The 27,647-nt window shown below is 26.8% G+C and overlaps 1 pseudogene across 1 annotated transcript; it reads left to right on the forward strand.

Annotated features, from left to right (window-relative positions):
• Positions 1-26,845, forward strand: LOC147803228 (WD repeat domain-containing protein 83-like; annotated as a pseudogene). The gene is made up of 7 exons (XR_015428862.1): positions 1-179; positions 248-460; positions 4,694-4,806; positions 5,191-5,212; positions 8,332-8,428; positions 11,442-11,550; positions 26,595-26,845. The product of XR_015428862.1 is annotated as a WD repeat domain-containing protein 83-like (transcript).
• Positions 26,846-27,647: the final 802 nt, after the last annotated feature.

A 27,647-nucleotide genomic window follows, 5' to 3' on the forward strand; every position in this document is an offset into this window, starting at 1 on the left:
CCTCTGAGACTCCATTAAGTCATCATATAATTGGAAAGTCTGCAGAAAGTTTGAAAGTTGGGTAGAGCAAAATAAACTATTTTTTAATTTGTATATTTCTTTAGCTATGGGTTATCCTAATATTTTAAAAAATCAATTAACTTGTAAACAAGGTGCTGTTCGCGCAATCCGCTTTAATTGTATGTTTTCTTAACCATTTAAAATACGATGCTCTTTGTTTTTCTTGCTGAATCCTTTTTATTTTTAGTTGATGAAAACTATTGCATGACTGGTGGATCTGATAAATCAATAAAACTATGGAATCCTCTACTTATGACTTATATGGGACACGGATATGAAGTGTTAGACGTTCAGTCTTCAGCTGATAGTTCACATATAGCATCCGGTGGAATGGACAAAAGCATTTTTTATTGGGACGTTAGTACCGCCCAAATAGTGAGAAAGTTTCAAGGTCATGCTGGTATGTTCTTTTATTAGAGAGTTGGGCAATTTTATTTTCTTAATGTTGATTTCATATGTAATTATTGGAGATCTTAATTGTTTTAATATATAGCATTTTTTTTCGCAATACATTAGGGAATCTGTTCAAGCCATCTACTGTTAAGCTAAAAAGTATTGATCTTCAAAATTTTAAGAAAAGTTAATAAAAATATGTATAAGTTTGCCTGAGGTGGCTTAGGGTTATACCCATTAAGTTGGTCCTCTTTTGTGCATTTTTTTTCTTTTTATAGTTTCCCACTTTTCACTGCCTGAAAATCTCAAAGCCTTAGCAATTACTTTAGGAAAGTACTAATACAAAGGTCTTTTTTAAATCTACACTCAGTTTTGTGAAACAAGAGTATTTCTAAACTTCTCAAACCAAAAATTTAATCATTAAAAAATAAAGTATATTTAAATAATTAAATCCTGCAAAACTGGTTTTGAAACCATTGTGGGATTAAATTTGCCTAAAAATGTCTTCTGTCTCAAAAAAAATTCCTAGAGAAGTTTTGAACATTTTGTTTTTATTATGTAGATGAAAAAAACTCCAAGGGCCTAGCTACTAGGGTGTTGTATAAGGGTTGTCTTGTCCTGTTAGTGTTGCATATTACAATCTTAATTGGCAATTTCTAAATTGTCAGTATCAATAGATACACATCTCAAACAATAGGCTTTCTTTTTTTTTTTTTAATTTTCAACATTTTTATAATGTTTTAATTTCTAACTTTCTTTACATATTAAACAGGTGTTAACACTAAAAGCTATTTCAAATCACTTTAACAATATTCTAATTTTCTTTTGAAAATCCGAAGCTAATCTTCAAATTAAGCTTGTAAAAATAAATTCATCTTAGTTATTTTTTAAACATTTAAAAAATATTATCTATGTTTCTATTTAAAGAAATGCAGATTTCCATTGAGTGTAAAATTTTACACTTTTAAGTGTACAATTTTTATGAGAAAATTTATTATTTTTTCCACATTTTCTATTCAAACTACAACTATTAATATAAATAATAAAAAATAACTTTTAAAAAGAATTACTTAAAAATACAAAAACATTTGGTTTAAACCAGCCAACCCTAGTACAAACAATGTCAGTTTTTGGTTTATAAAGGTCATTGCCCAACAACCATATGCAAAGGTGTTGAAAATAAGAAATATGTTTATTAATGATAATAATACTTATAGGATACGATAATATCACAATCATTATTATTGACTATGATCAAATAGTGAGACCAAATTTACCTGATAGGCAGCAGCTTGAAGCTCAAAGAACTAAAGGAGCTCCCGTAGCTAAAACACTTTGTCTTTTAACTAAAATATCTGTTTTTTGGTTTTGTGAAATGAATGAGCTTAAAATGCAAACAAAATCGCTATTAATTTAATGTTTAATAATCAATAATAAATAAAATAAAATTTTTAAGAAAAAAACTACAACTTTTCTTTGGTTTTGAAGGAAAAATTACAAAATAAATTTTGAGTTTAACTTATAAGAATCCAGTTAATGTAGTCTAAATTAATCTCCCAGATATTATTTTCACTTTATATAAATTTTGTCTTAAAATGTTTAACAATGTTTTCTTTTAAAAATTACTGAAACTGTAATACTTTGGTTGAAAAAGTAACACAATTCTAAGTTTTCAATTTGAAGGTTCTAATTGATGTTCAAAAAACAATATATTGAATTTTGTACAAGGGAACTATTTTTTTAAGGTTCTATAGCAAATATTTTTTTCCTTACCTCACTTTGCAATGTACTTTTTTCTAATTTGTACATTAGAAGAAAATAAAATAATTGATTAAGAATATAAAAATGTAAAGCTTACAAGTTACAAGTAGTATGACATGATATTATTTTAAAGCAAAAGGGCATTTATATATTTTTTTTCCCTTCAAATTCCACATTTTTTATCACATGCAATATTTATTTTGAAACTTATATATTTGATATTAGGAGTTTAAAAAGATATTTTTATGAAAGGTGCTCCAAGACTAGGCAAACAATAGTGTGCACAGCAGTTGGTTCTTTGTTAAAATAAAAATATTTTAAAAATAAATAAGTCAATAAATTAAAATGAATAATATAATAGCTGATTAAATCAATAAAACTAAAATATCGCTTCAAATGATGTGTAAAAGAATTAACATACGTGAACAAAAAAAAAAATATATGTATATATTGCATATTTTCTTTATCTATTTTAACAGTTCTATTAGCTTTTCATTTCTGGCTAGCCCATAAGCAGAATATTTTCAAATGTTCTGCAACAGGACTCATTAATTTATACAAATGTTCTGCAAGCATTTCACTGCGAAAAAAAGTCAACTTTAAGTTAAAATACTATATTTTCACTTATTAAAATACAGGATCATACACAGATACACTACATTATTTTTTAAACCAAGGCAAACATTCTAGATTCGTTACTTTTTCAATCACTTTTGAAGTACAAATTTTGTTAATGACGACGATGATGAATTATTAATAAAATACCTATGATATGAAGGTCCGAACATTAAAATAAGGGCTGCCTTAAAAATCTTTCGAAGGGACAAGTGCCCAAATGGTGCACCATTTGCAAACACAAACATTCACTGGCTGTTGTTCCAACAACTTCTTCATCTCCATCAAAAGCATTTGGTCTTTCAGAAACAATTCTGTCAATCGTGGATCCCCACGATTCACAAATTGCTTCTGAAATGGGAATGGAAAATATAAAAGTCATAAACTGTTATGAAATTGGAAATCTCGGAATTTAAATCTTTTACGGCTTGATTTAGAAGCTTTCTTGATAAAATGGTGATCGATTTCTCCTGCTGTCTGCTAAACACTGATACATCCATTTTATAAAAATGTTATAGCCAAAAGCTTATTCTTTAATTTCCTCCTCAGAATGGCAAAGATATGGGAGAGGGAGAATACTGATAAATGTTCCTCTTTTAAAGCAACATCACTCCAGGGAAACAGCAAGTGGTCAAAGCTAAAGAGAATTCTATTCAAGATACAAATTGTTCTGCAGGATTTTGTTTGTTCTGCGACGTACGTCACAGTTTTAGGCACTTTCTGCTTCTGGGCTGGCTAGTTTATAGTTTAAGTTGCTTCATTTATATATGGCACTTGTTTGTTGCTAATACAAGAAAAGAAAGTTCAGTGGTCTTATGACCATGTCTAAAAAAAATTTCGGTGATTGGATAGGTATCGGAATAAAAAGAAATTTAATCATTGGTTGTGTGTTTCGTGTTCTATCCAAGATGGAGGATAACTTGAGATAAAAGAATTTTAAAATGTTTAAAAACAAGAAAGAACAACTTTTTTTTCAGGTTTTTTACGAAAAAGTAGAAAATAAATATTTTGTGCAACATATAAGAATCAAGTTGATGTAGTCTCACTAAATTTTCAGAATATTATGTTCATTTTATACAAAGTTTATCCTGAAATATGTGTAAGAATTTCTTATAAAATTGTTAAAGGGAAGCAAATGAAAAGTTAGTGCTTTTCAAATAACAAGAATAATATGAAATAAACCACCAATTTTTCATCTGCTAATTGAAAATTTCTAACGATTTTTAAAATTGGGACAAAAATTATTCCTTGCTGCCCCTGTTCGAATTTCAGGATGCTTGTACAAATGATTCACACACAAACTCTTCCTTTTATTATTATTCATAAATGTCTTTTTGCTTGTTAAAAAAATTAAAAAATCTGGATGTCATGTTTACTGTCAATTGTCTGAGTTCTACTTACAATTTTAAATTATTTTATTATATCGAACACAAATATGTGATTTTTCCACCATTTTTTATAAATTAATTAAGTACAATTAAATAGCATTTGTCTTTGATAAATTTTTAGCAAGATGTGTTTCTTAAATTATCATAAATGTAATAATGTGGTTTATTTTAAATTATTAAAGTTAATTAAATCCTTAGAGAAAAACTTCAAACAAAGTATGTTTTCAACTAGTCATTATTAAGATAAAAATGTTAGGCAGAAAAACACTATTAGAATTTGTAATTTTAGAAAGCAATTCTTAAAAAGAGAGAGAGAGAGAAGGAAAGATTATAATGCCTGGAAAAATAAACTTTACTGTTTATTAGTTAAGCTAATGTTAGCATCTTGAAAGTTCTCTTAGTATGCATGTGAATTTGGTCTAAATGTTGACAGACATTTATACTTTTCATAAACTAACTATAATTCATCAGTTTAGGTTATGTCAATGCTATAAAGTTCAATGAAGAATCTACAGTTATACTATCTGCTTCAGTTGATAATACTGTTTGTGGTTGGGATTGTAGTAGCAAGTCTCGCGAGCCTATTCAGGTGATTTATCTTATTTTTATTGTTGATTTTTAAATGGACAAATTAATGAGATAATGAATTTAAATGCTATTTATCTTGCTTTCAGTTTCCTTTTCTTTATTATTTTTATTACATTTTCTTAAATCCATTAAATAAATTTTTTTAAAAGCTTTTTAAATTAATTTTGTTTTTCAGTTATTTTAAATTTCACATGATGTGAAAGATTCTAGTATGTCATTGTCTGTATCAGAGCATCAAATATTTTAATTTACTACATTTTTATTTATTTTGTAAAAGTAATTGCTTCTTGCATTTTAACATAATTTTATTTAATATATTAAACTGTAATTTGTTGAGCTTTTTTTAAATGAATTTTGCTTAATTAAGTCTGGTTTTAAATTTTAGGTTTCATATGATATGAAAGGTTGTATGACTTCTTTGTCAATATCAAAGCTAAAAACACTTTAATTTACATATTTCTTTTAGAAGAAAAAAAAAGTTCTTATATTATAACATAGTTTTATTCACTATATTAAAGAAGTCTGAGAGGTTTTTAAAAAAAAATTAATTTTGAAATAAGTTTTTTTAATTGAGTATGATTTTTAATTTTAGGTTTGACATGAAACAAAATATTCTACGATTCCTAAGTCTGTATCAGAAAGTGAAATAATACTTTTTGAAAATCTTTCTTCTGTAAAACTATTTACTCATTACATTTTAATGTATATTTACTTTTCATGGTATAGGTAAATGGGTAAAACTTTTAAATTGTTTATTTCTAATATGGAAAAGATTTTAATAAACATTATAATATTAAACCTATGAAAGATTTTATTTTCTCCCTTAAGAATTATGATGTATATAAACTTCAAGATCTTTATACTAACGTTTCGTTTATTAATTTACACTTCAAAATTCTTTAGTTCGATCTTGTTAAAGTCTTTCAATCTTGTTGTAAAAAATTTTAAATAAAAAGAAAAATTTAGGTAATTTATATTTCATTATTAACTTTAAAAACCCTATTTTTGATAAGATCAAATTTCATAATATTTTTAAAAAAATGTTTCCTTTAAAAGATTTTAACATAATTAAAAACTTTAAATATAATAAATCTCTTGTTGGAACTATATTAAATTGTAATGATATTAGCAAAAATTTTGGAAAAATTAATACATTCAATAATGAATGTCACTGTAAAGAAGAGAAATATTTTGATTATTGATAAATATCATAAACATATTATTACTGGTAATTTAAATATTATTGAAAACTTAGAGCTTAGGAATTCAATGATAAAAGGCACAAAATTTAGACCCATTTACAATATAATTACGATATGATTAAAATACAATTAATTTACGATATGATTATAAGACAATTAATAAAATTCTAAAATACTTTCTTAATGATCTCAATAGTTTTTGTTTAAAAATGTCAAATAGATTCTCTTTACCTTTAGGTATGTTAACAGATTGGAAATCGGTTATTTATTATTACTTTAAAAGCTTTTTTTTTCAATAATAATGAAAATTTAGATAACAGTATCAATTCAACAAATTTTTCTAAAATTGTTCAATCAATTAAGCATCTACAAAAAAGTTTGGTATAAAACTACAGAAAAAAAATCATGGACAAAGCTAACAATAATTATGCAATCTTCTGTAAAAAATTCTATGTTGAACTTTTAAATCAAGAGTTAAAAAAAAATAGTGAAAATTTTAGGCTCAGTAATTATAATTAAAAAAATTTTAGCTTTATGTTGAAGGTTAAAAATTAAAATTAGCAATATAGTTTCCTTACTTAATTATCAGTTCTAAATTTCATAAAATTCCTATAAAATTTAGAACAATCACATCTGGGTCTAATACTTTCCTAATTACACCTAGCACCAATTTCTCTTACTATTTAAATAAAATTATTAACAATACTATTATTAAAGAAGGTTTTTCTTGAATTATCACTAATAATCAACCAATTTTAAAATTTATTAAACACAATAAAATTAATTCAATTGCAACTTTTGATTTCCAGGATCTCTCAAAGGCAGTCCCCTTTCTAAACTAAAAGATGTCCTTTTGAATTATTTCTATGTTTTTAAAAATTTCCTTAAATGGGATTTTGATATTGGGAAATTCTAATTAATTTTTGTCATTTTTAAGAATTATCTTTACTATGGAAAAAATATTTTTATCCAAATTGATGGAGTAAAACAAGGATTCTTAGCTAACTTATTTTTGCTCTATTATGAAAAAAATTATACTCTTAATATTAAACTTGTTGATGACTTAATTATCTTTAATTTTCAAGATTATACTATTTTATAAATAATATTTACCTCTAGGAATTAGTCTTGCTTCGTAATCATGATGATTATAATAATTTTAGTTTTTTGGATTTCAGTATTATAAAAGAAGAAGATATCTGCTTTATTGATTTATACGATAAAAGAAATTTTTTTAATATAAATAAACTAATTACTTGGAATTCTAATGGTTCTAAAAACATCTATTCAAATACCATTGATAATCAAACGAATAGAATTAAAAGAATATGTAGTAATTTTTATTTATCACAAAAACAAATAGAAAAACTCTTTCAAAATTTGGTAAAAAAAGCAATGGATACCCAACTAAAGTAATTAAATTCTATATAAAATCATTGGGTTAATTGTATGTTATAATAAATAAATTAATCCATTTCAGGCAATCTCACTCACTCTCTCTCAAATAAATGTTAATTTTCTAAAATCATTAAAATTGTTTTATTAAATATCAACCTTTTATTAATTATAAACTTCTTTAAATTATCCAGTATAATATGTGCTTATCAATTTTCAGGCCTATCCTTGGTAATAAGTAAATCAAAAGCGCTTCGGTACTGCAGTAAGAACACTATAAAATGAAATCCCTGTATTTACGCTTTTACCTCAATTTGCACTTCCGTTTTCAGATTTTGTAATTTGGCAATCTTTTTACGAAAATATTTTAAATCATTCTTGAAAATATTCCCTTACTTGTAAGTTCATTTGAATTCGCTACTCGCTTTATAGATTTCCTTTTGTGCTGTCTTTTCTTTACATTTCATTTTCCGTTTTTTACTTGAAATTTTTACTTAATGTGTTTTATTTTGTTTCAAAAAAAACTTTTTTTGGTGCTCCTCACACTATTGTATTGATATATTTTGCTTTGGATATACTGATAGAAAGCACTCCTTTTTGCAAATATAAGAGCTGATAAAGAGTTTGTTTTTTCCAGGATTTTTAATAATAAAAATTTTTAATTTCATTTTATTTAAATAATTTTCTTCTTCTCTTTTCACCATTCTGTAATTTTTTCCATGTTTCCATTCATTCCATAATGTTTACTCTATATTTTGAACTTTTATATATTTATATATATTTGTGTGTATGCATGTAAAAAGAAATTTTAATAATTGTGGATATCTTTTACACAGACCATCGGCCATTAAATATTATGATCTTTAAAGGTGTATATTTCCATTAAATAATTTTAACTTGATTTGAAATTGTGTTATCATATTTTTTAGGTTCTGTCAACTGTGTTAACTTCACAAAAGATGGCCAGTGCTGTTTAGACAATACTTTGTGACTTACAGATAAAGAAGGAGGTGAAGTGCTTTCTGAGTAATTATCATCTTTTATTTTAACTTTGTTAACATTTAATTTGAAAACTACTTTTGATATTGAGTAAGTTTACTTATATTTCACTTCTTGACAAGTTTTTGTTGATTTTACCATTTAATCATCACATCAAAATACTGTCTTAAATTTAATAAACGGCATATCTTTATTAGTATAAAGTTTGTTATTTTCACTTAAAATTAGCACATTGAAAGTAATTTCAAGTATTTAAATATTCATTTGCTACTTTTCTTTTCTCAGAAAAAGAATATCCTTTTGATATATAAATGTACTTTATATGTTACTATATGCTTAAATGTACTTGACATGCTAACAAAAGATCTGCTTGCTGGAAATTCTATAGTTGCCAAGTTACTTTTAAAAATACATTTTAATGATTGTAAAGTACTTTAAACATTCAAACAATTATATATGCCATTATTTCTTTACATAGAATAAAATAGGGTGATTTGAAACTTTTAAGTTTAAAAGTTAAATTACTGATTACAAAATATAAAAAATTTATACTTTTATTAACTTTTTTTTCTGATTTTGACAATTCTGTTGAAATCAATTGTTATAATTTGGATTTAATCCACTTTTATTATTATTGTACAATTTATTTTGATTTTAATAGTATAAACATTAAAATAATAATAACTCAACGTAAAGATTTAAATTCTTTAGGAAGAGAAGAATTTTCTTATAAGATATTCAAGAGAAAATGAAGATAAGATTAAATTTTGTTTGTGCTCAAAACTACAATTTCTATATTGATATAATTATTCATAATATACTTGTATTTCGTTGTATATTAATATTTATATATTAGCATATGTTTCTATATTAGTGTATACCTGTATTTTAATAAATATTTTGAATACATTATTAAAACTTGCATAGTAACTCTCATCATTAGTTTTTGAGAATTTTAAGCAGTTTTTGACAATTAAAATATGTTTATGATGCTTGACATGTCAAAGGCCAAACCCTCCTTAAGTAAAAAATCAAATCTGTTTTTATCCGTCATTTTAACCTTTATTAACTTATAGTAAATAAAAGGAATGTATTTGTTATTTCGTTTTAATGCATCTAAAAAGAGAAATGAAAACTATACTAGCAAAACAAATTAAATATGGGTGGAATATACGGCTTTTAAAATAGCTATTTTAAAAAATAAAAAAAGTGGTTACATTAATATAATTATACTATTCTTAAGCCTTAACTTGCATGACTTCTTGGCCAATTTACTGGCTTTAGCAGGAGTGTTTTTACCTTAACAAAAATGTGTTACTGAAGGGAAAATAACAATTATGGTAGCAGAATTTTTAGCATAAATACAAACAAGTAAATTTGCAGTAAAGAATCAGCAAGATTTTATATATTGTGTAGGCTGTATGCATCCTCTAATTTTTTCTTTCTGTTTATTTATGAACTTAGCAAAATTTTCAATTAATCTGATTAATTGTCACCTTATATTTCTGTAAAAATAAAAAAACAGAATTAGATATAGTGTATTTTTTTTTTCTTTTCAGAACTAACTCTATAGTAAAGCCCGTCCGTACATTAATTTTCAGCTTATATTTTTGTAAAAATTGAGAAACTGTGTTTTGTTTTCTCCCTTCCACATTTAAATTGATTTCTGACACAATAGCAAAACACTTGAGTGCACTAATTGTCAGCTTATATTTCTGTAAAAAGTTTTTTAAAAAAATCAATATCTTCTAATTATTGCTTTAAAAGACATCCTCTCGAAAGGGATAACTTGTTATAAACAAATGTCACTTAATGCGCTGTTATTCAAAGTTCTTCATTTTAAATACAAATTCACAATTAAAGTTTCAAACTCAACTTAAGCAAAGTTAAAATTATTTTATCCTAAATCCTTTTATTTAGCTGACTTGAGTTATAGTAACATTAATTGACAGTTACAACACATGAATAACATTATCTGTGCCTGATTGATTGAGAGCTAAAGTTTACTAAAAAGAAACTAAACTAATATTTACCTCATAGACTTAACGCAAAGTCATCAACAAGATTACTTCATCTAGTGGAATCTCAAAAAAGTATGATAACTATACTTGGCACTTCATTAAAAGATCTAAGCTAGCTGATAAATAATTTGTGCAACTTTGGCATAGTTGTGTGTCTTGTTTGGGAAGAGGGTTAAATGTATTAAAAAATCTATTAAAATTAAGCCATAATGCTGCCATTTCAACAATGAAACTCCTTCAACAGATAATGATTATAATTTTTAGATTCATAATTAAATGGGCCAATTTGTAATCATGTATATAAAAATAAAATTAAATGTCCCACAAAATTAAATGTAAAATAACAATGCAAAGTTAGACTGCAACTGAAAATCTTCCATCACTTAGGAGAAAAGCAAGATATGGGAGGAACTTGTTCAAGTTTCTTGTTGTGTTTCTTTGAAGCTATTACTATTAATTTCCACACAGTTTTTAAAATTCGAAATTTTTTATTACAACAACTGAACCTCAAAATTGAAGCACGCATTTAGGAAATCTTTTTTGAGGGGGTCTATTTGCGTGATTTCGTCATCGATCATTTTTATCGGTAGTTACTGCTATGGATTTCACTATTTTTAAAATTTGATTATGACTTACAAAAAAAAAAAAAAAAAATTATGGTGTTTTTCCCCTACAAAATTCGAGAATATCACTCATAATATTAGAATAAATATTATTATTATTATTTTTTTAAGTTGACACTTCTGTTACTTTAAATTAATAACAAGTATATTTGTTTTTATTAAAAGTATATTGCAGAAAGATATTAATGCTAGAGAGGATTGTCGCACAAAGCCTAAAAAAATTCTGCCACAGGGTAACTCACGGACGATGATAGGTATAGGAACTTTTAACTTGATAACTTAAACAACTGTGATTAATAATAGTACCAATTATTGATTTTTCAACAATTGCTTTTTTACTTAGGTTTTAATTAAATATCTTTTCCATTATTATAAATGAACATGATTTTTAATTAGGTACATAGGCCATAAGAATGAGAGGATAGGAAACTGCCTCAATGACACAGATTCCCTCGTAGTTTCTGGATCTGAAGATGGTTGTGTTTACATGTGGGACCTAATTGAAGTCAGTATTATTTTGTTTTTTTTAAAGACAACTTTTTATTAAAAAACAAGACTAAAATTATATCTATCAAGAGTTCCAAAAATGACCAACAATTTGAAAAGCGAATTGAAATAATACGCATGTAGAATTGCTGCAGTCCACTTTTAAAAAAACGCAGTGTTTGTTCTCAACAAATTCAAAATTAGTTTAAAAATTTATCAGCTGATGATTGTTAAAACTGTAAAATAGAGGTGCACAACCTGCGGCCCGCGTGCCAAATGCGGCCCTTTGACTACTGAAGTGCGGCCCGCGAGAGCTTCTAAACACAATAAAAAAAATTTTAAACAATGCCAATTTTTAATCGCACTTTTAAGTCATCACGTTTTGACACAATCAATTTTTCACACTAATTTTTATTTAAATAGTAACTAACTATATTCAACTCTTCATTAGTTATTTTGCTAATGATTGAAGAATATACTAAATACAAAAAAAAAAAAAATGGAGAATAAATTTAAATTCAGATAAGTATAACGCTTAGCTCACCAGACATTATTTACATCAAAGAAAATATACAGTTAAATTCCAAAATAGCAATAATTTCAATGCAACGAATATTTTAAGAATCCCTAAATGAATCTCTATAGAAACAACGAATTAAAAATACCGATATTACAAAATTGGTCATCCGATTTAACGAAGATAACATTTCTCATTTTCTCTCATGATTAGGGCTGCAGGTCTGTTGCGGCGCAAATTGGGGCGAAAATGTCCTCTTTTTTTCCGCAAATTTCTCAATATGTTTTGATTTTTAAGTAATTGATTTAAATTAGAATTTTTGTTTTCATTTTTTAATTTATTATTCTTATTTAAGGGATTTTTTAACTTTCCTAAAGCCTCAAAATTACCAGAAAGAGTAAAGAAAAAAGAATTAAGTGTAACAGAAATGCTCTTGAAAATTGCCGCGTTATAATAAAAACGACTATACGAAAGAATTTTTCTTAAAAAGAAAAAAAAAGAGAGATAGAAACGAAAGCAAAAAGCGTTCTTAATTTCTTTTAATGAAAATTTTATGCTGAAAATCTCAGTTTAAATGTTTCATATTGCCATATTTTTTGAAGAAAAAAATCGCTATAAAATAGTTAATTAGTAATGTTCATTAAAAAAATGCTTGTAAAAGTAAAAGTTAATTAAAAAGAAAAACAGAAAAAAATATATTTTTCTTACTTCCTAAAACAAAACTTTTAATACTGAAAATCACAGTTCTATGTTACTGGTTATCAGGGCCGGATTAACCCATAGGCACACTAGGCACGTGCCTAGGGCCTACGAAATTCAGGGGCCTACGAAAAACTTGGGAGAAAAAAATTTGTTGACAAAAATAATTTAGCTTTAAAAACAACAAGTGTATTTTGCACAAAATTATGAAGATACAAATAAAAATATAATATTTTTCGGTAATAAATTATTTTGCAGACTCTTATGATCTAATATATTACTTTTGTGCGATTTTTGGATTCAACGAAATCTTGTATTATGCTACTTGTATTATCCAAACTACGCAAATTGTCGTATTCAATAGACATAAGTGCGAGTGATGCCAAACGATCTTGATTCATTGCTGAACGCAAATAATTTTTTATCAATTTTAATCTGGAGAAAGATCTTTCTCCTTCTGCATTTGATCCAAGAATCGACAAAAATATTCTTAATGCAATGTGAACGTTAGGAAAAGTATTCACAAGTTTATCTTTAATTTGAGCCTTCAACAATTCTTGTACAGATTTATGTTCCTATAAATTTGAAAATAGAAAAAATTCATCTACAAAGTTTTTCTCTAAATCGGATGAGTAAATTTTCACCAAATTTTGCGCTTTTAGTTTAATCTCAGATTCTGACAAATTTTTGTGTAATTTCCTTGTAATTCGGGTTCGATAAAACATAGATTAATGACACTTTTTGGTCGATCCAGAAAACTGGGAAATTCAGACATCTGGGATAGCGATGGTCCCGAGCATCCCAGATAATTGGTTCTCTACTGTATAAATATTTCTTGTAATTAATCTCACTATCAATTTCATTGTTTTCTTTGCTGGTTTGTTGTTGTATTGTTGACGTGAAGTGTTTACATAGTTATCGATCGAACTAATCATAATGGTATTATCGATATCAACTGCAATATCGACAGTATGTCGGTATTGCAGATAAAGTTCAATAAACAAATTCGTAAATTAAAATCCATATTAATAAAAATGTAAAAAAGAAATATGCAAGAAAATTTTAGCATATATTTTGAAAAGAGGGGAGGAGTGGGGGAAAAAGGGGAGGACCCAAAAACGGCTATGCCTAGGGCCTACGAAAGGTATAATCCGGCTCTGTGCCTAGGGCCTACGAAAGGTATAATCCGGCTCTGCTGGTTATTCATATTTTAGTACAGGGAAAAGTGATAATAAATTAATAGTATGAGACATTCTGTTAAAATGTTGTGTTATAATGAAATCAGCAAAAATGAAAAAAAAAAATCCTTCTAAATTCCTAGAATTAAAAGAATCAAAAAAATGACGAAATTTACTTATCTGAATACATATATATACATTTTAACAAAAAGCCAAAACTTGTGGTTCAATGTAAACTAATCTAATTTCAATTCTTCAAATTTAGTTTTTCCATTTGCCTTCTATATGATAAATTTGCTAGCTATGTGCAGAAACATGGATTTTAAAATTTAAGAAATTTGTGTAAAAACTATATCTCATAATAAACAATACTATATAGTTAAAAATACGATTTTATATTATTCCTTATCATATCTATACAAATTCAAAAAAAAGAAATACTTTTCTAAAAAATAATCTGCTGAATATTTGGCTGATCCTTCGACCAACTAAATTTTTGACGAAAGGGCCAAATACTCGTTACATCCCTAATATAAATGCAATGTTTTTGGAACCTGATAAATTCATAAAGAGGCGAAAAACATGAATTTTTAAACTGCTCACTGTTTGTAGTTTTGATTTCAATTTTTTGTTAGTCAAGTGATCTTTCTCAATTAAAAAAAGAAAACGTTTACTATATAAAAAAAATCGAATAATCAATAAAAATAAATAAAGTACATTACCAAATAAGAATTGGATTTTATTTTGAACAATAACAGTTTTGCTTTTATTTTAGGCTTTTGTTCAAAACTTATGAATTTTGTTCAATTAAAGTATTTAATTTGAATTTGGTGAATTCCATGCCAACTGTAGTGAATTTTTAAAGTTTGAGCAATATCCTTGTATTTGATGTCATTTTAAAGGACATTCGTTGTAATTTATAAATTTAAATGTTATTCTTCGGAGTTATGCATTAGTATAGTAAAATTCATCATGAATAGCAAGGCTTTATGATTTTGACTTATTTTACCAAAAAAACTGTCTCTTTTAAAGAAGAATAGGTTAATAAAAATATTACGATTTTATATATAGTTTGATTTATATTGTAAAATAAATTGTTCCTGAGTCTAATTATGCAGTGATTACCGTTAAAAAAAATTTTTTCTTATTGTTTAAGTCAAAAATTATCTCAAATATATGTTTGTCCCCTCTGTTACAATTATTCTCCTAAGTTTATTTTATCATTACACAAAAAACCTTTTTACTTAATATTTGGTTTTTACAATGAAGTCCATTAGTACAATCATGTTAAGTTATATTTTTAAAGAAAAAAAAATTAAAAATTTTAAAGTTTCTCCTATAACAGAGAGGTCAAAACTAAATCTCCCCTCAGTTACGTAAAATTGATAAGTTGACCATTAAGGAACTGTCATCCTGATTCAATAAGTTTCAATTAGTTCCTCCACTATCAGAGCACACTTTTCATATAAAGATGTGCAATTTTTATTTGACATTGTGCTTAGTTTATAGTTAAAAGTTTTTTAAGCGAGTAATCAGTATGGGGAAAACAGCAGCTGAAAGAATGAGAGAATATAGAACTAGAATGTTCTATATCCTCTCAGATAATTAAAGATATTTGTGAGAAGAAAGATAAAGAATATGAAACAAAAATTTATGATAAGTTTTTTTTTTCAAAATATTTCTGTTAACAGAAAAATAGATAAATTGAAAAAAAAAATGAAGATATAGGAAAAATAAAAATGCACTGATACAAGCAGTAGAAATTGAGGTAGAATATTTTCTTTATAGTATTCTTTAGGCATTGGGGAAAGGTATTAAAAAAGCCAACCATCAGAGATGAAAATGCCAGTTAGCAAAAAAAGCTGAATTCTACATAAACACAATCAAACATTATGAAATTAATAAATTTATGGAGCTTAAAAAGCTTTGAAAAAGTTGAATTCAGAGTAAAAGCTAAAAACTTTCATGCCTGAACTATGCATTATATGTATCTCTAAGAAAACATTATGCTGTTCTCCGCATACTCTGTAACCTTACTACCAAAACAAAAGAAATAGCTTAGTAATTGAGTTTCTGATGAAACAAAAAAGGCTTGTAATAAATTTCTACTCATCTGATAAACTTTCTTACCAGACTTCTGGTAGAGCTGAGTGTATGATTGTCAAAGAAAATGGATAGAAAGTCCACGAAGCCAAATGTGCATCTTGATGGAATTTAATCAAGTAACAAAGCAGATGCATCCAAACATAAAAATTGGCAAATCTAAGTTTGCTGCACTATGACCCATCCATATTTTATGTGTAGATAAAACACCACATAAAATGTGTATGTGCTATTCACGAAAATGTGAATTTACTATTAAAATCATACTTGTTAGCCTAATAACTACATAGAATTACTAAGTATAGCGACTTGCGACAATGGCTCAATTGACTTTTTATTTCATAAATGCCGTGTAATAGATAGTTTTGTTACAGTAAAAAGCTCAAGGGAAAAATTTAGTAGCTAATTTTGTTGCCGAAATAACTGAAATTGGGAAAGAAACAAACAATACACCAGTTTTTTTTTAAACACGGTCTGGTAAAATAAAATTTTTCAAATATAACTACAAAGATGTAGCATGGTTTTCAATCATAGCAGTGCTGCCAACTCCAACTTTAAATAACCGAAGAGTAACTTATAATAGTGATATTTCATTTTAACTATTTGTCAAATTTGTAAGACCTCCCCTCTGTTACATTCCATGTACTCTCTGTTATAATGCATTATTTTGACTTAAAAAAATGTGTTTGCAATTTTAAAAATCTTATAATAATTTATTTTACCTTGAAATGTGATAATTTTAAAAAAAGTTACAGGGTCTAAATTTAGGATGCTCTTAATCACAGAATTTAGCATAAATAACACTGCATGCAAAAATAGGGGATTTCATTTGTCTCCTCTGTTACAAGTACTTTTAATTAACTGTTACAAGCAATTTAACTATGAGGCTCTTTTATTATTTTATGCCAATTAATTAAACATTAAACCCTAAAGTATCATATTCTAGTAGAATTTTTGTTTTCAAAAATATTTAATGTATTTTATTCTAAAAAATATTTGTGTGATTTCCCCTCTGTTACGTTTGGAATTCAACATTTACATTACTTACCAAATTAATTATGTACCAAATTTTTTCCTACTTTCATTCTATGAGCATTGCAGTTTTTTTCATTAGAATTCATTTTTAAAAGGAATTTCTGTATTGCAAAATATGATAAAAAAAGCACTTCTTTTCTCCACTGTTTATTTATTTATTTTGATGAATCTATTTTTGATATGATAAAAATGGAAATTTTTTTTGCCTTAAATTATTAGTTTTTTTATCTTTTAATGAATTTTAATAATTGAACACCTTTAATTTTCTACAAATATATTACTAAGCTTATTGATAAAAAAATAGAACACTAATGTTTAAATAAATATTACTACATTTGCTGTTAACATATCCAAATACATGTGCGTCCCTTCGTTAGTCAACCTGCTGTGCAAGTGGCCCTTTATTCTAAAAGGTTGTGCACCCCTACTGTAAAACAATGATTTCTACTACATCTCAGGTCATTCTGTTAATTTTGTCCTCAGACTATAACTGCAGATTTGAAGAGCATTATCTTATAATTTTTCTCAATCACAATATCATTTGGAAAAAAAATCCTGTCACTTGTTGACAAAACTGTTTTTTCATGCAAAATGTACATTTATCTCTTTTGATTTTTTTTTTTCCTTTTTAAAAGTTCACAGTCTTCTTTGAGCCCCTCAGTATTAACACAGTGCATATTTGTGAGATTATACTTTAAATTTTTTTTAAATCATAAAACAGATATAATTGAAAATTATAATATTTTACTGCTGTACAAATATTTTTTAAATAGGTGGAAATCATAAAATTTTTAGTCGTCACTAAATTTTTTTTTTGCTACTTTAACTCTCTATTTATCTCGCATGTGATGTAGCCTTTTTCGAAATTACATCATCTCTGTTTCGTTATCTCTGCAAAAAATTTTACTAATATAATATTATACAAAGAATGTTCATACAATGTAAGCAGTGTTTTCACTACAGTGCGAGAACGCGAGAATCTCGCATATTTTTTTCTTTTCTCGCATTAAAAAATGATTACCGCGAGAAATTCGCGCATTCTATAAATCAATTTCAAAATTCGCCAATCTCTCGCATTTTGGTAAAAGCTTCGAATTACACCATTTAGAATAAAATCCGTCTCACTTTTCTTCCTGGATCTTTCATTATTTTCAACATCTGCCCCCCATTATCTAGCCTCCCTATTTACCAGTATTGTTCAGAAACTTTTCGAACACAACCACGGAACCCCTTTCAGAACGCATTTCTCTGCAACCACGTGTTTACCGTAGGTAAGGTTTCTTCATATAAGACGTTCAAATTTTTTATGCACTTATGTAAGATGGACAAATACCTTGTAAAGGCAAAATCTTCTATTATGATGCACCAAAAATATTCAGTGCTTTAAAAAATAGAAGACGTTAAAAATGTATTATAATTAAAGAAATGTTTTTTTTTCAAGAGTTTTTGTGTTTTTTTAGTTTTTAGAAATCTCACTTAACTTTTTGAAATCTCACCCTGTTTTTGAGAAAGGGTGAGAAATTCTCACCCATTTTTTTTCTATGATGAAAACACTGGTAAGTGATATCATAAACAAAAGAGCATTAAAATAGCCTTAGCGGATGGATGAGGCAGTGCGCGAGTCACTACAGCACGAGAATCTCACATTTTTTTTATTTTCTCGCCTTAAAAATGTTGGGAAAATGTAAACAAATAGATGGGCAGTATTTTCCTCTTGGCTGTGTCACTTCCTGTGGGAAGTTGGGTCACTTGCTGTTATCTCGGCTAGAAGGAAGTGGGTTTTTCTGTTTTTAGTCAGCTATATCTTTGCTTTGAATAGTAGATGTTTCTTCTCTTATGCTATGTTTAGAGAGAGCTATGTGATCTTAAAGAGTTATGTTTAGTTTAATTGAATGTAGTTTTTCTTACTTTATATTTAAAGATTTATATTCAGTAAATATAGTTGTACAGTTTTCCATGAAGTGAATTCTTGAGTAGTAATAGATGTCTTCAATATCTTATACTTAGTAAGCTGGCCCCTATTTTTCAACAAAAAAATTATTATCGCCCAAAATTCGCGCACTCTATTAATCAATTTCAAAATCCGCAAATCTAGTGCATTTTGGGAAAAGTTTTATCACGTGACATTTTGAATAAAATCCGTTTCACTTTTCTACCTTGATCTTTAATTATTTTCAACATTTGTGATTCCGAATAGTTCAGCATCTGTTGAAGGTCTTTTGGCACCCAAAACCGAATTAAGACAAAATATCGTAACAGATTGACTGATAAGCATTTGAGCGACCTAATGAGAATACCTGATGAAAAAGTAGATATAGAACATTTTCCATATGATGATGCAACAAAAATATTCAATTTTTAAAAAAATAGAAGATGTTAAATATTATAATTAAAGAAATAATTTTTATCTATTAGTGTTTTTCTATTTGTATTGTAATCGATTTGTGTTTTTTTAATTTTTAGAAATATCACCCTGTTTTTGAAGAAGGGTGAGAAATTCTCTCCCATTTTTTTTCTGTAATGAAAACACTGGATGAGGTATGTTTCCATTCAGCACATGCGACGTCATAATCACTCAGAAATCATTTTTGATTGTACCAACTATCGAGGTCTTTTTGGGCAATTTAAATGTTTAATAATTAAATAAATGCACATTTGATGGAGAAAATCAATCAGATATTTGGATTCAGGAAAGAATTTTCAATATGTTTTGATTGAAATTTTTAAAAAATAAGAGATGCTGTAATTGTCCATTATACCGCGGAAAATTTTTAATGATTGGGCTGCTTCCATTGAATCTAACTTATTACTTGAATTTTTTTTTTTTTTTCATAAATGTGTTACTAATACCCCTACTCTACACAAACCAGTAAGGATCAAATGCTTTTTAGTGGGTATCTCTGATTCTTGAATTTAATAAGTCTTTCACATGATTTATGGTATGATTTGTAAATAATTTGTTTTGAATCATCAAACTCTCTACAGTATTTATAGTTTTTGTATGCAGGATATTTGTGTAATCCATATATTTTCATATAAATGATCTATTCATTTAGTCTTTTTGCTGTATATCAATCGTTTTTTAACATCCAATCAGTCTCCATTTTCAAAGCCTTTTGAATTTTACAAGAAATACAGTAATACATGAAATTTCTTTACATTTTACAGGAAATACATAAAGGATTATTTTGGAAGTGTTTTTTAGTTCATGTGATTTTTTATACTTGGCACTAAGATTTAAAGTTTACAAAGGTTTGGGAAACCTATGAAAGAAAACGAATATTTTTGAACACCCTATACCAGAAAATCAAGCAATAAGCTCGTAACTATTATTAATTACTTCAGTTGTTATTTTTAATAACTACGTGAAGTTTCCTAAAACTAGAGTAAATTTTTATGGAAATATGGACATTTTTATAAAAAAAAATTTGCTGTAACTTTATAAATAGTCAATGGAATTAAACAAAAATTTTGAAGCAATTTGAAATTAATTATAAAATTTTTGGTTTAAAATTTTAAAAGAATTCATTAAAAACTCAAATAGATCGAAGTATTTAAGGCAGTTTTATTATACTGTGCATGCACAGAAAAATTTAAAAAAGTTTTTTCATAATTTTGTAGTAAATCTTATTTGAAACTTAAAAATTTAAAAACTAGTTTTTGTACTTTCAAAAGAAAGCCTGAAATTATCAGGGGGTTTGCACAAATTATATTTTATATCATAAGAAAAATTTTAACAACAAATGATAACACCTTATAATAATCATTCGGAAACAGAAATCTGACGGTATAAGGAAATAATATATATTTTTATGGTAGCTAATCCCCCACAATGCTGGTCTCATTTTTAGTAAATCTTGTTTAATAGTGCAAACTAAAATTTCTGGAAAACCTCTTATCATTTTGAGTTTTCTTTTACAGAACTTTTCTTTTACATTGTACAGAAACTACTCAGAAATTTGCTGGTAACTTTTTTTAATTTTTTCTGCATTTGTTCAGTATAAAAAAACTACCTTAAATACTCTTTTTATGCCCAGTTATAACAAGTTTTTAAAAAAATTTAAATCAAAAATTTTGCAATTAATTTTAAATCGCTCCAAAAATTTTATTTAATGGCTTTAAATATTTATGGACTTATAGAGAAAAAAAAAATGAATTTCAAAAAATTAAATTTTTTATAAAAATGTCCATACTTCTATTAATATTTACTCTTAAGTTTACAAGCTCATTGCTTGATTTTCTAACATAGGGTGTTCAAAAATACTTGCTTTCCTTCGTAATTTATTGTAGATCTCCTAAACCACTGAAAACTTTAAATTTTAATGCGAAGTATGAAAAATCACATGATCATGAACTAAACACTTCTAAAGTTTCAAAATAATCCTTTATATATTTCTTGAAAATTTTTTAAAAGAATGTCAAAAACTGAAAGTGTCTCTTCCTTTATTGCAGGGCACTGTATAATAAATTTAAAAATATATAATTTATCCTATTTAAAATAAATAAAATAAGTTAAAATTTTAATTTAGACGAATTTCTCCTGTTCTAGTTCAGGGTTTTCTTAACTTTCAAACATGTAAAATTTTCTGCCATGGTCGAAAAGGTAATTTAAAATCTAACACAGAAGAAGTAGGTTTATATCAATCCAAGAAAAAGAAGAAGAAAAACACCATAAATTTTAAAACTATCATTTAATTAATACATAACTGAAATATTTTGCTAGTTTAATAGTTAATATTAATTTCCAAAAAAAAAAAAATGTTAAAAATCACTAAAATATACATTAATATTAAAAAAAAAATTGCAATGAAAATTTGACTGGTTGAAAAAAAATCTTAAGTAATGTTTTCAAAGAAACTATTAACAAAACTTATTTAAAAAAAACTTGTTAACAGATATGCTGTAAACCAGAAAAATCTATATATATTTCTACATAGTATATCTGAATGCACTTGTATTTATTTATTTCGAAGGGAAAAAACATAAATCCTTTTTAAAAATAAACTATTATAATTGAAACTCTGCAGTTTTTAATTTTCTGCATAAAGATTTAAATAAATAAAAGTAGTTTTTAAAAAAAAAAAAAAAAGAAAAGTAAATGTTATTTTTTTTATAAGAACTTCCTTGCTCTGCATTACAAATTTATGAATAACAGTAGACATTTGATATAATGAGCCTCATGGTTTGTGCCAAAAAGAATTTGATAACTAACAAAAAGATGGTGATAGCCCAACTCTTTCTTTATTATTGTTTGAAAAATCGACAGAGTGATTGATACATTTATTATATAATGTGAGTTACATAGATTAGGAGTGGTCATAAATTACAACTATCCAAGACTTAAGAATTTAAGGGGTTGTGTCACTTGTCATTCATTCAAAGGGGATTCAAGGAGTTTTACATTTATTATGTGTTAAAATCAAAGAAAATGATGGTTTAAATAATTTATTGAAAACTTCTTCTGTTGTTGTTACTCATCCCCCTGGTGTAGGAAAGCTTACACCAGATCCTAAAGACCCCTTCGCCTGAGAACATTGAAAATCTTACAACCAAGAAGCTCCTAAACAATACATATCTGCCGAGTCTCCTGTTTTTTAACGAAGACTCCTGTATTTTAAGACTATCTCCCGTTTACCTGTAAATTCTCAAATTTCTCCGTATTTGTTGAAGAAATTTTTGAAAAAAATATTTGGTGATAAAATGTCCGCTGATAGCAAAAATACTTCTCTTATTCCTCAGTAGATGGTGCTACTGCAAGTACCGCAACATGTTGAGTGTTTATAGTTTAAGTAAAGTAATATAAATATAGTGAGTGTTATAGTAATTATAAATAATGGTTTAAAAAATCTTCTTTTGATTAAGATTTGTATACGTATTTTTTACTTTGCTAAATTTAATATAGTTTTTGTTAAAGTAAGTAAATTATAAGTAAATAATATAAAGTTTATAGTCTAAGTAAATAATGTTAAGTTTATAGTTTAAGTAGTTATAAATAATGGTTTAAAAACTCTTCTTTAGATTAAGATGTATATAAATATTTTTTACTTTGCTATATGTAATTATTGTATATTATTTCCAATTTTGACTTACATAACTATGCATGATGTATCAAAACTTTACTTGCAGCCCAAAAAAATTTCGCTTGTGAAATCTCCCTTATTTTATTTCTCCAATGTTGGTAGGTAAGAATTAAGAAGATTTATCGCATAATTGAACTTTTTCTAGATCAAATGATTGAATTTTGGTCTCTATATTGGAATTAAACATTTAAATGTGTGCCTTCTAAGGGACTTGAAAATAAAATGGAGCCTATGGAATAAGAGACAGAACTTTAGGCATCATTCATTATAATGAGAGGCATACTGTCCGATATTAGACAACATACTAAAAAGCGTAAACTATTTTAATAGGATGTGAAGTATACTGAAAAACTTAATTTATTGAAAACTATTTAAATAAGTTCTTTGTGTTGTATGCTTGTTCTTGTAACACTTTACTATGACCCTCCAATTGTTGATTCATTACCCTCTGGTAAATTGTGACCTATATAGATTTTTTAATCATAATTTCAAAGAATTCCAATAATTGATATTAGAATTTAACAGTTAAATGTGTACCTTCTAAGGAACGTGAAAAGGAAATTGGATCTATGGAATAGGAGAGGGAACTTTAGGCATCATTATTATAATGAGAGGTACACTATAATAGGAAACATACTAAAAAGCGTATACTGTGTTTGTATATGGTATGAAGTATACTGAAAAACATAATTTTACATAAGTTCTGTGTGTTGTATGCTTGCTCTTGTGACTACGTTAATATGATCCTCCAATTGTTGATTTATAATCCAATCTGATAGATTGTGACCTATAAAGTATTTTTTATCATAATTTCAAACAATTCCAATAATTAATATTAGAATTTAACAGTTAAATGTGTACCTTCTAAGGAACGTGAAAAGGAAATTGGATCTATGGAATAGGAGAGGGAACTTTAGGCATCATTATTATAATGAGAGGTACACTATAATAGGAAACATACTAAAAAGCGTATACTGTGTTTGTATATGGTATGAAGTATACTGAAAAACATAATTTTACATAAGTTCTGTGTGTTGTATGCTTGCTCTTGTGACTACGTTAATATGATCCTCCAATTGTTGATTTATAATCCAATCTGATAGATTGTGACCTATAAAGTATTTTTTATCATAATTTCAAACAATTCCAATAATTAATATTAGAATTTAACAGTTAAATGTGTACCTTCTAAGGAACGTGAAAAGGAAATTGGATCTATGGAATAGGAGAGGGAACTTTAGGCATCATTATTATAATGAGAGGTACACTATAATAGGAAACATACTAAAAAGCGTATACTGTGTTTGTATATGGTATGAAGTATACTGAAAAACATAATTTTACATAAGTTCTGTGTGTTGTATGCTTGCTCTTGTGACTACGTTAATATGATCCTCCAATTGTTGATTTATAATCCAATCTGATAGATTGTGACCTATAAAGTATTTTTTATCATAATTTCAAACAATTCCAATAATTAATATTAGAATTTAACAGTTAAATGTGTACCTTCTAAGGAACGTGAAAAGGAAATTGGATCTATGGAATAGGAGAGGGAACTTTAGGCATCATTATTATAATGAGAGGTACACTATAATAGGAAACATACTAAAAAGCGTATACTGTGTTTGTATATGGTATGAAGTATACTGAAAAACATAATTTTACATAAGTTCTGTGTGTTGTATGCTTGCTCTTGTGACTACGTTAATATGATCCTCCAATTGTTGATTTATAATCCAATCTGATAGATTGTGACCTATAAAGTATTTTTTATCATAATTTCAAACAATTCCAATAATTAATATTAGAATTTAACAGTTAAATGTGTACCTTCTAAGGAACGTGAAAAGGAAATTGGATCTATGGAATAGGAGAGGGAACTTTAGGCATCATTATTATAATGAGAGGTACACTATAATAGGAAACATACTAAAAAGCGTATACTGTGTTTGTATATGGTATGAAGTATACTGAAAAACATAATTTTACATAAGTTCTGTGTGTTGTATGCTTGCTCTTGTGACTACGTTAATATGATCCTCCAATTGTTGATTTATAATCCAATCTGATAGATTGTGACCTATAAAGTATTTTTTATCATAATTTCAAACAATTCCAATAATTAATATTAGAATTTAACAGTTAAATGTGTACCTTCTAAGGAACGTGAAAAGGAAATTGGATCTATGGAATAGGAGAGGGAACTTTAGGCATCATTATTATAATGAGAGGTACACTATAATAGGAAACATACTAAAAAGCGTATACTGTGTTTGTATATGGTATGAAGTATACTGAAAAACATAATTTTACATAAGTTCTGTGTGTTGTATGCTTGCTCTTGTGACTACGTTAATATGATCCTCCAATTGTTGATTTATAATCCAATCTGATAGATTGTGACCTATAAAGTATTTTTTATCATAATTTCAAACAATTCCAATAATTAATATTAGAATTTAACAGTTAAATGTGTACCTTCTAAGGAACGTGAAAAGGAAATTGGATCTATGGAATAGGAGAGGGAACTTTAGGCATCATTATTATAATGAGAGGTACACTATAATAGGAAACATACTAAAAAGCGTATACTGTGTTTGTATATGGTATGAAGTATACTGAAAAACATAATTTTACATAAGTTCTGTGTGTTGTATGCTTGCTCTTGTGACTACGTTAATATGATCCTCCAATTGTTGATTTATAATCCAATCTGATAGATTGTGACCTATAAAGTATTTTTTATCATAATTTCAAACAATTCCAATAATTAATATTAGAATTTAACAGTTAAATGTGTACCTTCTAAGGAACGTGAAAAGGAAATTGGATCTATGGAATAGGAGAGGGAACTTTAGGCATCATTATTATAATGAGAGGTACACTATAATAGGAAACATACTAAAAAGCGTATACTGTGTTTGTATATGGTATGAAGTATACTGAAAAACATAATTTTACATAAGTTCTGTGTGTTGTATGCTTGCTCTTGTGACCACGTTAATATGATCCTCCAATTGTTGATTTATAATCCAATCTGATAGATTGTGACCTATAAAGTATTTTTTATCATAATTTCAAACAATTCCAATAATTAATATTGGAATTTAACAGTTAAGTGTGTACCTACTAAGGGACATGAAAATAAAACAGTATCTATGAAATAGGAGATGAACTTTTGGCATCATTTGTTAAAATGAGCGGTACACTATAGTAGGGAACATACTAAAAAGTCTATTCTGCATTTGTATAGGATATGAAGTATACTGAAAAACATAATTTTACTAAAACTATTTAAATTAGCTATAAAACTACATAAATATTAATAATTTTAACCCTTCAATTGTTAATTCATTACCCTCTGATAGATTGAGAAAGTATTTTTATCATAATTTCATTCTAGCAAAATCGTGTTCATTTGCATCAAATATTTATGTCATTTTTTTAGGGTTCCATTAAAGAAACTCTCAAACATGAAAGACGTAAAGTGGTTCATTCAATATCGTTTCATCCCTCAAAACCTATTATGCTGACTGCGGCTGAAGCAGATGCATATCTTTGGATTGATTCTTCTGAAATCTCAGATGTAGGGGATGACAATTGAAGATGCACCACCAATTCTGCATTTGGTGTCATCGTCTTGTACATATCTTTGTAAATATTTTTAGTTAATTAATAAATTTAAAATTTGTAGTTAAATTTTTTTTAATCTTTGATATCAGTTCTCATTCAGTTTTGCTAAACTTTTATTTAAATGACTTCTAATTGAGAGTTGTCTGAGAAAATAAAATGTTCAGTTATAAAAAGAACTTTACCTGAATGTTTCTATCATATATCTATAAAGTTTCTGATTAAAAAAAAAACATTTGTAAAATTATATATATATATAGCACAATAAAAAAAATGAAGAAAATGATTAAGTTTTATTAACTGTTCATAAACTGCAACTATATAACAGGGTTCCTACAGTCCTTAAAAACTGCTTAATTTTTATTTTGGAAAATAAGGGCCCTTAAAAGTACTTAATTTTGGTTTAAGGTTTTTAAAAGTCCTTAATTTCTTAGCATCACTATTGTTGATAGAAACAATTTTTCATTTCAATTTTTTAAAACAAAGTGTCGCTCTTTTATTACTTAGAATTAGACCATTTATCAAAGGTAAAGCATTTTAGAGAGACAAAAATTAATGTGTGGGAGGTGCTAGTAAGGGGAAGAAAGCCTGTCCTTCATTAATATATTCTGCCTATTACCTAGAATGATACTCTATGAGGAGAGTGAAGCATTCTAAAAGAAAAAAAATAGTATGTCAAGGAGGATACTGCACATGGAAGAAATAGTGCTTTTGGGGGGGGGCGATTTTAAGGTACCTAAAGGGAAGACCCACGCTAACCTTCAAAATTGACAGAATTCAAGAAATTTAGTTCTACTAGTAACGCATCTGCTTATAGGAATTAAGTAAAATGCTAAGAAAAGAAGTATCAGAAAAAAATGTTGTACTGGAA

This window comes from Parasteatoda tepidariorum, chromosome 9, assembly GCF_982258835.1.
Source record: "Parasteatoda tepidariorum strain Cologne lab strain chromosome 9, Ptep-v5.0, whole genome shotgun sequence".
Classification (NCBI taxonomy): domain Eukaryota; kingdom Metazoa; phylum Arthropoda; class Arachnida; order Araneae; family Theridiidae; genus Parasteatoda; species Parasteatoda tepidariorum.